Source organism: Diorhabda carinulata, chromosome 9, assembly GCF_026250575.1.
Source record: "Diorhabda carinulata isolate Delta chromosome 9, icDioCari1.1, whole genome shotgun sequence".
Classification (NCBI taxonomy): domain Eukaryota; kingdom Metazoa; phylum Arthropoda; class Insecta; order Coleoptera; family Chrysomelidae; genus Diorhabda; species Diorhabda carinulata.
The window spans coordinates 14,769,213-14,783,168 of record NC_079468.1 but is presented as its reverse complement, the minus strand read 5'-3'; positions in this window follow the sequence as shown (position 1 = coordinate 14,783,168).

Here is a 13,956-nt window from a genome sequence, read left to right as displayed (position 1 = left end):
TCCGTCAATTACAAGACTGAACGACTGATGAATGATTCTTTATTTATCATAGTGCGTGTAATGCGATAATTTCTGTTCTAAAAAAACAGTAGCATTGTTACAGTATAATTCCATCGTGGGCCAGTAAAGAAATGTTAGTTGAAAAACTCATTTATCGGGACTCTTTTCTTTGGAAAAGTGCAAACATGTGGAATCAGCTACAGTAGTTGAAGATCAATATCCACAGGCATCTCCAGAAGGCAGGCACTACTCTATTCTAGGGTTCACTTTCTTGTACTTGTTTTTTACATAAAAAATCAATTTAGGGAAATGGCAACAAATTTTTCATTCCCAGTAATCAAATCTAGACAGTAATGTTAAAGCTATAATTAATTTGATCCTCTTATTTGAGTAGGAAATGAGCAGCTTCTGGTGAAACTTTTTTTGAAGAAATGGCAATATCTAAGAAGAGCAGAGATATTCAGAGTGAAAATAATAGATAGAGGAACGGCAACATTTACGGCAACATTTTTAGGAGGAGACATCAAGAGGATGGTAGATGAAGAAATTTATACCAAACGTGCAACTTTGGATAAAAACACTGTTCACGATGGAAGGTGAAATGAGAGAAATTGGAATCACACATCGGCGAATATACAATCAGAATGTTCTGTGCACCAAAAAATCTGATCTGAACCTGACAGCCATTTAAGCAAGAGAAAGGGGGCGCGACCCTGGAAGGTGAAAAAGGGAATCCAAACCTAAGTAATGTGTTAAATTGTTACAGATTGGTGTTCGGGAGAATAAGGGAAAGATTTAGTTGGTAAAAGGAGTGATGAACTTCCAAGTCCAGCACACCGTGCCTATATGCATTTCTTCCGCCAGAAAAAAAATAATAAATAATTAAAAATTTTTGAAAACGTACAGTTTATTAGAGATATTAAGAAAACTTTGATTGATAGATAAACTGATTTTCAAGTATTTTCGATTGTTTTTGATGGGAGTAAAAATTTATCTGATACAGCTCAGTTAGCTATTTACGTAAGAGCTATTGATAAATAAATTACAGTTACAGAAGAATAACTGCAGCTGCTAGTGGCCACTACTGGAAAAGATATTTTTGACAAAGTGTAAACTTCTTTTGAACAAGTTGGAGTGCGCACGCAAGGTGCGCCTTCAATGATCGGTTTTACTGGAATTTTTAAGGAAGGAGCAATGACTATAAACGTGCAAGAATGTTATTTAATATTTCTGCACTGCATTATTCAGAAACAAAACTTGAGGATTAAGTTCACTCGGTTGAATGATGAGGAGGTAAATACGATTGCTCATTAAATTTCGCGTCGGTTTGAAGCATTTTTGAAAGAAATCTCTTGAGAACACTCAATTATTGCGAAGTAAGGTGGCTAGACAAAGGTAAAATTCTGAAAAGGTTTTATGATATTAGAAAAGGAGTGTAGAGGATGTTGTAAAAATGAAAAAGAAAACATTTTCGCAAATTTATGTTCCAGCTTGGCTTTGTGACTTCCTGGTAGACAAGATACTTAAGTAACCTGAACATACGATATTTGATAAATCAGCAATACAATCATTTCATAGCTTTTCAAAACAAAATTCACTTGTGAGAATCGCGAATTTCACAAAAATATGGTCGTTATACTGAAGAATTGAAATCACTGCTCGAGCTTCGAGTTTCAATATTTTTGCAAAACCTCATAAGTGTAATGTGGCAGTTGCTCTTCTTCACCTACAAAAAGAGTTGATCGACCTTTAAAAAGACACAGAAAACATTATTTTGGTAATTGTATTGACTAATGTCTGTTCTAGGAAAGGAAAACCTTGCTGGCATTGAAAAAGCTACGACAGGGCAGATGATAGCCATTTCAGGGAAAACTTTCCACAAATGCCTAATGTCACATATATTTTAACAAAAGATATTATTTTGAAGAATATTAAATTAAATGTTATGTTACCATTCATGTTTTTTTTATTAAGCCCCGTTGTTAATGTTATGAGTATTTTTTATGATCTCTTCAGGAAAGTTAGAAATAATCATTATAGGAGGAATTGTAGCTCCCTTCTAATTGTGAAAAGAATCATTATTTTATGTATAATATAAGCGATTTTCGAGAAAGTCATTGAAAATTCATTGTGGCTATCTCTGGCTTACGTGATGTGAAAACGGATAACTTCAAACTCATCCTAGACAAGTTGTTATTAGCTGGGAAAGATTTTTAAATTTATTTGCTGATGATTGAAAAATCCTACCGTACCTCCATATAATCTCCGTTGGTTAAAGATTCCGAGAGAAACATACAAAGCTGCAGATTCAAAATCTATCATTAAAATTATAATCTAATACCATTTGCTCATTATTGATCCTGAATGCCTGCTTGATAATTCCTCCCATCAGGTAAATAAACTTACTTGCTTGTATATACTTTATTTTAAAGGAAATATATTTTTATTTCGAATAGTGACCTTATTGGAATTATGTTATAGTTCTTCCAATATCAATTGCAAATTATAAAAATTTATATAAAAACCCTTGCCGACATTTTTATTTGATCTACCATAGGCGTAGATACCTCATTTTATATAATTTTATTATTACTATAAATACTTTTTAAAATATTTTTATATATCTTATGCGAGAAAGTATTCGTTAAAAGGCAATCGACTCATTATAAATTGGACAGCATAATACGCCGCTATTGAGACAGATGCAATTAATTGTAGTCCTACTTGGAACTTAAAAAAACATTATTAAACCTTATTAACATGCGACAACTGAATATTAAATTATAAAATGTAAATATACGAGTAAAATGTACCCAAGTGTAAGAGAGTTTTGTTTAAACAGGGTACCAGACGTGAACTGAGCTTTTTTCGTACCCCGTTTTCCTTCTGAAAACGAAATCTCAAAGCAAAAACCTTAAAGTAAACCATAAATTCTTTGAAAATGAAACAAAAGAAAAAAAAACATTCCAATTCCAAAGTATAAATAAATAATCATGGTTGTCAGAACCGTCTGAGCTAGAGTCATTCTGCTAATGGAAATGCATTTATGTTTACGAATGGATGTTTTCATTGGTAAACAGTGGAGATGATGAGTCCACGTGGACTGACGGTTGTTAGATGTTTACCGAATTTTATTCAAGGAGTAAACATTATTTTTCATTTCTCAATTTGGTATGAGTACCGTGCGTATTTATGCAATTAATATTGGAAGAAATATACTCTACTGAGGCTTCAAAAAGAACTAGAATTAATGAAGTATCTAAAATATAGATAAAAGACAAAAATTAGATATGATATAGGATCATAAACGAATTGAATATTTTTTTAAATGTATAAGAAAATGATGTATTTCTCAATTTTCAACTTTAAGTATGTTAGTATGGTAATTACAATAAAAAATGTCTAAATTTGATACGAATAATAGAATCGTTGGATAGAGAAATTATGAATTTTTCCTGAATGAAAGGGATAAAATAGTCTATTCCAATTGCGGCTGTATAATAGTATTGGAGCTATTGCTTATATTTAGCTAGGTAAGTTAAATTTATTAGTAAGTATCTCTTGTTCTGTAAACCACTTGGAACAGACTGCAAAAAAATAAATAATTAATTTTCAACGGTATCAATCACAAGTTGTGAAATTTCAACGTATTGCATTTGTATTATAAGTTATTTCTTTAGCTAAAAAACTAATTAATGAGATACATGATATTTTTTATATCAAAGGTAATATCACTCAGAAAAAAAGGTAATAGCAATGACATGATTTCATCAGATCAAAACTGGAGTCTAACATGAGTACCATATAACTTAATGAGCTGGTAAAATATAATCTCAACAAATAAAGAAGAGATCTAGGCAAAAAATAGAAATGGAAATATACAATAGGTTATCAATACTAAATAGATTTGTCGAAATTTTCAGAATGATACAAGTCATATTTACAATTATAACAATATTTGCTGCAAAAGTCAAAGTTATAGCTTTTTATTTTATTTCAATTCGAGTATTTTAACATTTTTCGAAAAAGATTAGTTTGTAATAATACATTTATCTTTCTCTAAGACTATTATTTGTTACTTTGATTTACACTGTAGATTGGCATAGTGATAAGAACACACTTTTTATTCATTTATTGCACCCACCACCTAAAAATAAATTTACTTAACTACAAAACATTGTTATCTTAAAAGAGGGATTAGACATATATATTATTCCAAATAAAGGATCACCGTGTGCAAGTATTTAGAATATTCTTTATAATTTTTTTTTGTTTCGTCATATCATCTTTTGTCATTGTTACAACATTTTCCACAATGCTAAAATGGGTGAGAATTAAGTTTCTTCAGTGTGATATGCAGGGTGTGAGCCATTTATTTTTGGTCGATAAAAAGTTTGAAAATATTTTCTCCAAATAATGTATCAGACCGAAAACATCTCTGCTAAAGTTTTGCTTGTCTAAGTTATCAGAATAGGTACCTACAAGCTTTCTTCTATATCTTAGACAGTAAAGAAATATCTTGTGTCTCCTTCTTCAGAGGATTTCCTCTCTGCTTTTTTCCTCTTTTTCTTGTTGTTCCCTTCTATATAGTTTCCTTCCATGGGAAAGTCTTCCATTTGCTTTTCTTCGGTGACTATGGCTTCCGTCGATTAATTTGGGGCTCTCACTTCCATTCTTCGTTCTTTTGTCTTCTATAGTGGTAGGACGGACGTCCTTCTCTTCTTTTTCTTGCGATTTTTCCATATTTTTCCATGTTGGCGTTCATCCGTTTTATTTTTTCTAGCATGTTCTGAATTCTAACGATTAGAATTTCAATTTGCGCCTTTCATTTTCTTCTTCCATTTTTCTCTTTTCTTCTTCTCTTCTTCCCCCTTTTCGTATTTTCACTTCTAAATTTTTATTCATCTTATCGGTCGAAGTTTCTCCCTATTTTTAGAGTTTTTAGGCTCCATGTCTGCAACTTTTTGTTTTGGTTTCCCTATCTTAACCTGAAATACCTGAAAGTACCTAAAAGAAAAGATTAAGCTGTACTGAGAAGTACGGCTATTTCGAAAAACAGATCATCTCTGCACAATCAAATATCTGTTAACATACTCAATTCTTTCATGTGAAGGTATTATGGAGAAAGTTTTATCAGGATCTTACCTGACTAGATGCATTTCACTGATACACGTGTTCTCTCAATGAAATCACTGAGTGGCATCTAATGACAACTCCCGTTGTGTCAATAACGTCAGTTGAAAATAATACACCAAGAATTCATGATGATAACGCGCCAACCTCATAGAAAGCTAAAGGAAAGGTTTGTGAAATCACAATTCAATTTTTAACCAAAAAGCTTCCACAGGGATTAGAAATTTCAGAAACGCTCCGTAAGCGAGTTATAGTGAGCGATACATTTCGCCCGGATTCCTGATCTACCAATTATAGGAAGCCATATTGAATGTCTCGGGTCTGAAATTTTCATGCAAATTTGTTTGGTCTAGAAGTATTTTGACCTGAAAAATTGAATAAAATAGGTCTCAGATCTGTAACTGTAATAGTTTTTACGTTAACTGACGTAAAATATAAAAAACTTAACTCCATCATACAATTTTTTTACTTCGTCACAGGCCTAATAAATGCATTAAACTTTCCAAAAAAACTCACAGAAATTTAATTTTGAAGATGTGTACAACCTCAGTAAATAGTAAATGTAAGGTGAAAATATCTTTATTTTACTGAAATGAAAATTTAAACAAGAATGATGTTATCAAGTGTTACGTTCTGGATGATATTAAGAAAATTATTTGTTTTTGTAATTTTCTGTAAGTTTTATTTGAAAGTTTGATGCATTTATTAGGCATTTAACGAAGTTATTTTATTCCAATCGCAAAAAAGTGTATTTTAGGTAAGTTAACGTAAAAACTATTACAATTACAAGTTTGAAACCGATTTTATCCCATTTTTCAATGGAATCAGGAATCCGGGCGAAATCTATCGCTCACTGTAACTCGCTTAAGAAAACGTTTTTGGAAGTTTTGTTATACTTGTTATATAACTTTTTTCCTTATATTAACCTATTAATTCATTTCCTGAAAGATTGGAGTGCTATCCCGAAAAACCCTTTATATATTTGTGTTCCAATTCTTCTGTTTGTAAACCAATATTCATTCCTACTATATTATGGAACCTTGTCCATAAGAAGCATTAGTCCCAACATTATTTTTTCAATTTTACCGTAGACAAGGCTTTTCATTTTCAGATTTTGCACTATCTTTAAACGTATCATCATTTTTTCAATGGTAACGATTAGTTTCTCCTGCCGAATAGTCAAACCAAACAAACCATTTACAATGAAAAGTTCAACTACTTCAACCACACTTTCGGAATTATTTGGCATCAGAATCACTAGATGAAACGACTTCTAGAATGAAAGACGTCTTCATCACTTTTACATCATATGAAATTTGCGATAAATTATCTGCCTAATTTTCCCTATCACTATCAAAAGCCATTATTTATTTTTTAATAAAACAATAACACAAAAAAGGAATGTTCCAACACCCCTTGCCAGTAAAAGTTTATCTAAAAAAAGTGAAGTATTCGAGTCTGCTTTCTATTTGTATATGTTACGATAGAAGTAATAAATTCGGTGATTTTACATACTCACCACTGTATTTGGTAAATATGATAAATTATTCCATATTTATTAAATTTACCGGTTGGTTTATAAAATCCTTAGCTCATAATAATGAATATGTGAAAAGTTCCTAACTTTACGAAATTGCAAATAAGACATTGAATAATGGCATCGAATAATAATTACTCAATATTATTGATACTAAAAAACAAAAATTAGTTAGGCTAGCTTAGTTTAGGTTAAGTTAGGTTAGGTAAGATTAGATTAGTTAGTAACTACTCAAAAAAAACCTGTACCCTATTCTGCTGGCCCAATAAAATAATCCAAATTTAATAAAAAAAATCTGATTTAATTAAAAAAATTACGAACACTGCCAATAAGTCATTCCCCTTTACGAGTTGGGGATTTTATAAACTAAATGGTAAATTTGATAAATATGAAATAATTTATCATATTTACCAAATCAGTGGTGATTATGTATAATTTTATATAATCTCACAGATTTATCATTTTTTCTGTAACATATAAATTTATGATTGAGTTAGTGCATAAAAAATTATTTGAGTCGACGCTTTATGGTTTTTTATTTTTTTATGTATAAGAGTACAAACTGTAATATACCAGTTTTATTGTGTAAATGTTATGTAAATTAGGCTTAGAGTCGACTCTCCTCAAATCAAACAAATTCGTTGAATTCTAATATTTTATTACTCTCTATTAATTCCACAAAAATACCACAAATACATAGACATTGAAATTGCTTATTTTACAAATATAGTTCATTTCATCTGAACTCATTGCCTCACCTTTTATGTAATATTTTCATTCAAACATTTCCTTTAAATATTTCTGGCGATAACAATAATGTGATGGTAGCATTTTTATTTATTATTTCAGTAAAATCTATAGCATATTTGAAAATCTAAAGAAATTTTTTAATTATTTCACATTTTCGAAATTTTCGCATACATACAGCCCTCCACTAAAAAAATTATATTTCTAAGTTTAAGTGAGTCAAGTCTAATATTTTTGAGATTTTGACAAATAACACTTACAGCTTTCAAATCTGTAAAACCTTGACAAAAATTTATATAGGGTGTTCAGAAAATAATGAAGAAATTCGCTAATTGAAGCTTAATTTTTTCAAATGACAATCCCCATATTTTTACCGTTGGATTCTACGCTTTAAATTAAGGAGACTTTGTATATCTCAAATTAACGGTTTTTGAAGAAACTTAAAAAAATGAAATTTTTATGGTTTTTAATTGTCACCTGCCCATGGCGAACAACGAATAACAAAACTTAAAGTATCAAAAATTAAAATACTTTAGTCAGTTAAAGAGTATTTGAGAACTCTACACTAAGAGGAGAAGAACAAAACTAAAAATTAAACTAAAATAAATGTTTGAAATGGTTGCCTCCAGCTTCCAAACATTTATGGATACTTCTTAAAAACCCGTGATGAGTGACGTTTCGAATTGCATTCCGAACTCTTTCACCGCAAGAAATTTTATTTTATATTTATTTTTATACATGTCTCAAAATCTAGCTTCTCAAAAATATCACATACTCGACCAATTTTAAGCAAATTGCAAGAAAGCTGGTGAAAACAATAAATATATTTTAAGTAATTGTTAAAGACTAGAACTTTTGTACGTTCTTATTGGTTTTCAGCAAGAAGAAGTACCAGAAAAATTACTTCTAGTTAAACGAGTTTAACGAGAGTTAAGGATAGATTTCGTAGCAGATGGCAGATAAATTTATCTAAATTTTTCCAATGTGGGCATCTATTTTCGATTATTTAGAACGTAAAGATTCAAAATTTGGGCAATTTGTAAAGAAGCATAATAGCAGCGGTTAAAAAAAGTCTGGTAGAACTTACCCGAAATGTTAGAGAAGAGTAAGGGATCAAGCTTTATTACTGTTACACATTTTGATCCTTTACATAAGACGTTTTTCAATATAACTTGATCCAAAAGTAGTGAAAAAGTGATTGGACGACCGTTGAAATGATGACATTTAGGATTTTCAAGAATTTTATGCGCCCCCGCTAGGAGATTGGTGTAGTTAAACTGAAAACCAGCTTACAAACCGTATATATACTTATATGAAAAGGGACATGATATTTTGACATTTTCTACATGAGCTGAAATATCCAAAGTGACATGCTTTCGAATTGATAACCTGCATAAACAATATCTTATCGACTCTAAAGTTTAAAACTTTCAAACAACCTAATGAATTACATACTTTCTTATCTCATCACAATTTCTTGTGTTGAAAATAATTTTATTTTAATAAAACGACGCATACTTGAATTGCATATTCATATAAATGATGAAGATATAAATTTTTTGTTTGCACATGGTAATACTTACCCATTGTCGTAAGTATAAATATTATTCACGAGGATTAATTATTTGCGACTCCATCTATATAATATTTAATCTTTAAAGGCACTTTGAGACCTTCATGCTCTTTGGATTATGAATAATTGAAGCAAAACTATTACATCATGAAGACTAATTGTAAGTTTAACTAGTTTGTGTCTGTTTTATTAACTAATTCCAATTGAGGCACATGATAAAAGCCATTAAATCAATATTTTATATACAGCAAATAAGAAGACCATCAATCCATTTTCGTTCGGTCTATTTTATTTTAGTGAATAGCGAATAGCAATATCGATTCATATACAGTTAAAGAAATAAATGAAATTTCTATGTTATTCTATATAATAATGATTGCAATGGAAAAATTCTGAATCAATGGAATTTATATACAGTGTGGAATTATTATTTATATTCTTTTGTATGAGTATTACGAAAAATGTTGAGATATGTTAACTTGAAATAAATTACCCGAGTTCAAACATATATTTGAATATAATGTGGAATTCACAAAAGTTTAGCAAACCTGGTTCTGATTAATTTCATCGAAAGACCTTTAAAAATCTAATTTCCACGATCTATTCCAAAGAGGATATACATATTCTGGATAATATTCACCTGATTAATGTGTTCGCTCCAGTCTTTATCCACAAATCAAAACAATTATTTATTATCAAGTTGCAGAGGCTTGCAAAATGTTTGAACCTTGGAGACTATACCTATTGAAAAATACTTTTCGGTTGTCAGTTTTCCGTCTACAAATATAGTTCCGAAAATATGATTACTCAAACCTTTTGAGCATATGTCTCCATCTAATGAGGATTAATTAGCCTGTTTTAGGATTCCATATCGAGCTTTGAAAAACAACAAAAAAGCACATGCTGTCGGTTTGATGCAATTACGAAAGTGTTGTTTTTTTGAGCTGCTTCCACGTAACCAAACGATCAATTCTGATGTTCACTGTCAACAATTAATGAAACTGAATGAAGCAATGGAAGAAAAACGGCCAGAATTGTCAAATCGGAAAGGTTTAGTGTTCCAACACGATAATGCAAGGCCTCACACATCTTTGGCAATTCGCGGGAAACTATTGGTGCTTGGCTGTGAAGTAATGCCACATCTACCATACAGCTCTGATCTGGTACAATCTGATTACCATTTATTTCGAAGTTTGTAGAATTCTTTAAATGATCAAACTTTCACAAATAACGATGACTTTCAATCGCACCTGGTTAAGTTTTTTGCTGATTAGGACCATGAATCATGAATTCTTTGTTAAAAAAAGTGTTTTATTTCTTACTACAAAACTGAAATTACTTTGTCGCCAACCAATACATAAATTTCGACTTAATGTTTTGAATCTTTGATAAAGTCATAATATGGAAATCGGCATATGAACTTTTCTAGTGAAGAAAATTATTATACAAGATTTATTAGACACTATTTTGTCGCGCGCGTTTCTAAAGCAACGAGTGTCACAAATATTTTTTTATTTTTATTCCATTTTCTACTTTAAACTAAAAAGTTGTTTGAACATTATACTAGGAAAGGTATGGTTACTATAATTCGTTGGTAGCACTGATAAACAAAGCTTTAAATTCTTGTTTGTTGGCAAATCAAATATAAAATAATTCAAACCTAACCTTAAAAATACAAAAAAAAGGGTGGAGAAAGAAGTGAAGAATTTAATTACACACCTCCAGGATTACGTAAATTAGAAGCAAAGGCCATACATAATTTGCTTCCGAAAAAACCGCGCACCATTTACAAAAAAGTCTATCGGAACTTTCGATTATGGGGCGACGCTAACAATGTGCACACAATAACCGAAAATGTTATGTTTGCTTATTTTGAAATTATGAGTATAGATACAAAATTATCTACCTTGTGATCCACAAATTCGAGGTTGCTTACGTATAGATAAAAGCATTTTCGCAAGGCTATTAACCTAAAAAGTCCAAAGTTTTGAAATCTGATGACATTCCTCCTGCCTCTACTATCTACGTAGCACCTATTTCTGTGAAAACCATTATACTTTTGATAAATTTGATAGTTACTCCAAATCGTTTATGAGATCATTAAATAAGTCGTCTTCACTTTGTTTTATTCCATACTTAGCCTTGACAGGTCGTCATTTCCAGCGTAAATCGTGTGGATTACATATCCACTTATATGAGCCCCTGTAGCTTGTTGTGGAAAAACGTTGCTTTTATTTTGAACACAAACTGAAGGTTGTGTGTTAGGTTTTGACCTAAATCGTTGTTGGGTACTTGACTTAACTCAATGATCACCTTAGGAGTTCACATACAAGAACAGTGATATTTTCCACGGTTTCCTCCAAATTTTCTTCCCTTCGCTACGCTCTCTCCGCGATCCCATTTATATCTTGAATGTATTGAATTTCCGATATTCAAGAACTTTGCAGATACCCTAGGAAATGTGTCTAAGATAATTTATTTCCTGGAGATTATATACATTTTACAAGGAATTCTACACAACCACGAATTACATATATTTTCTTTATGGTACAAATACATAAAAATATTTTAAGATATAATGAAAACAAGTGAATAGGCAGCACATTTCACTGTAATGATATTTCATACTACCTGGGAAGTGAATCGTTGACAGACGAGAATGTCTAAAAACCATGATATATGGTCCCATCTGTTTTCATTTTCTAATGTATCTTCACTTTTAAAGAAATAACAGCATTTTCTATGTTTTCAGTGTAAAGTGAAATTAATATAAGAACTTTGCGACTCAAATATTAATTTATATGAATTGGTATGCTATAAAAACACTCAAGAGGTAATGAAATTTTCAATTCTTCTCAATATGATGTGTATCTTCCAAGTTCACTTATGACCGCAGCTAACCGTCTTCTGATGTTACATTACGAGTAATTTATAATTTGCTCCCGATTTTCCACTGCAAGGACATTAATTTCGGCTCGATTGGATTGAGGTTTTGGGATTATACTGACTAATCTATTACATTTATGTCAACCTCCTTCAGAAACTCATCCAAACAACGAGCCACGTGAGGTCGAGCATTATTATGTACTAGGCATGTCATGCTCTTAGTTAAATTCTGCTAGGTTTGTGCTACTGGTGCTGTGAAATTATTTTTTTTATTATTGAAAGTTCTATGAGCTGTTAAAAAATGCAAAAAAAGTTAGCTCAGCTATTTTAAAATTTCTGAAAAAGAAATAAGGTGTAATTATGCTAGCTCTTTGCTAGCTAATTGTAAACATTAATTGGAACAACTTAAGCAAAATTTGTTTTCTTTTTTTTTTGAGAGGTTAGCCAACCACTTTGTGGTTGTGATGTGTGGTGCTAGCATCCTAGGCCACTGTGCAGTCGGTACGAAAATTATTTATTAAAATTCCATAATTGTGGATTTCATAGGGGCAACAAAGTTGACACAGGATTTTTTTAACGCAAAAGTGAGGGTTGTGCTGGCATCTTAAGCCCCTGCGCAGTTGGCACGAAAAAGTGAAAATAGTGAATAAGCTTCGAAAATTGCGGATTTCATAAGATAACAAAGTTCACCACATCCGTACTTGGAACAGGAATTTTTTATCGCAAAAGTAAAAGTTGTGCTGAGTTGTGCTAGGCGACTGTGTAGTCGGCATAAAAAATTATTTCGTCAAAATTAATGATTAAATCGCTACAATCGAGTAATCGTGAATTTCATAGAGACAAAAAAGTAACAACTATCGCAACTCAAGTTATCAAGGAAAAACTTATATAATAAAGAACATATGTGCATTTGACAGTATGTGTCAAATTTTGGCGCACCGTCTGCAGAATAAGGAGGCATATAAAAAGGTGTAATAGTATAAAATCACCTATCTACGGTGTGGCGAACGAGTTGATCAAAAAAGATTTTGAGTCAAAATTTTTTCCGTTCTCTTGGCAAATGACCATATTCGAAACGACCGAAATGAGGACGAAAATAATATTAATGCAGAGATCAACATAGGAAATAACGCCAAAGCTTTATTCAATGAGTGTCCAAGCGTTATGAGGGACGATATTTGCCAAGTGTGCGAAGAAAATAAACGAAGGAACAACATCTTTTTGTCAGTTAACACCAATACACTAAGAGATAAAAGATTCAAAGAACTGAAAAAAGATGTACAGCATTATATCATGCCAAGAAAGAGTTGTGGACAGGATACAAAAATACAAATTCGATATTGTCCACATCTACTTTTGGAAATTGGCATCGGCGACAACACGAAATAGCGCAAACAATCGAAGTAGCTGAATAGAACCAAACTGAGCAATATTCTCTAGCCGGAATCATTGAATTTCACGGATTCTTCCACCAAAACAGTATCGATCATTATACCAGCTACGTAAAAATGGGACCAGCATGGATACATTTTGATGAAGGTTCTAAGAAAACCCATGTAAAAACGGCATCCAGCCAAGATAAAAAACATGACCACATGGCTGTATATACTAAAAACTAATGAAGAGAAACGAAGAGAAGGAAGAAAGGTTCTATTCGATATTTATACATAAATTTTCCAAAATATATATTTCTTTAATATAATGCTATAATGCTCACAATTATTTTCAAATTGTAAGCAAAGATTATCGATACTTATTTTTATGGGAAAAACAAAAGTTGAAAACGGACAATAGCATGAAATGCATGTTTTATTCTCATTAAATTCAAGTTTATAGCGATAATTAAAAAAATTCCGATGTCCAATGACAAAGAGGTTGATGAACCTGTCGAGAAAAGAAAAAGAAAACAAAATTTTAAGGTGTTTTCCAATTAGTCTCTAGTGGCACAAATAGCACAAAGTTATCACAATTGAACCCTATTTCTTTCGAAAATCTAAAATAAATGAACTTCTTTTTAAAATTTTTACCAGCTCATAGAACTTCCAATATTGAAAAAAATATTCGCAGCACAAGTAGCACA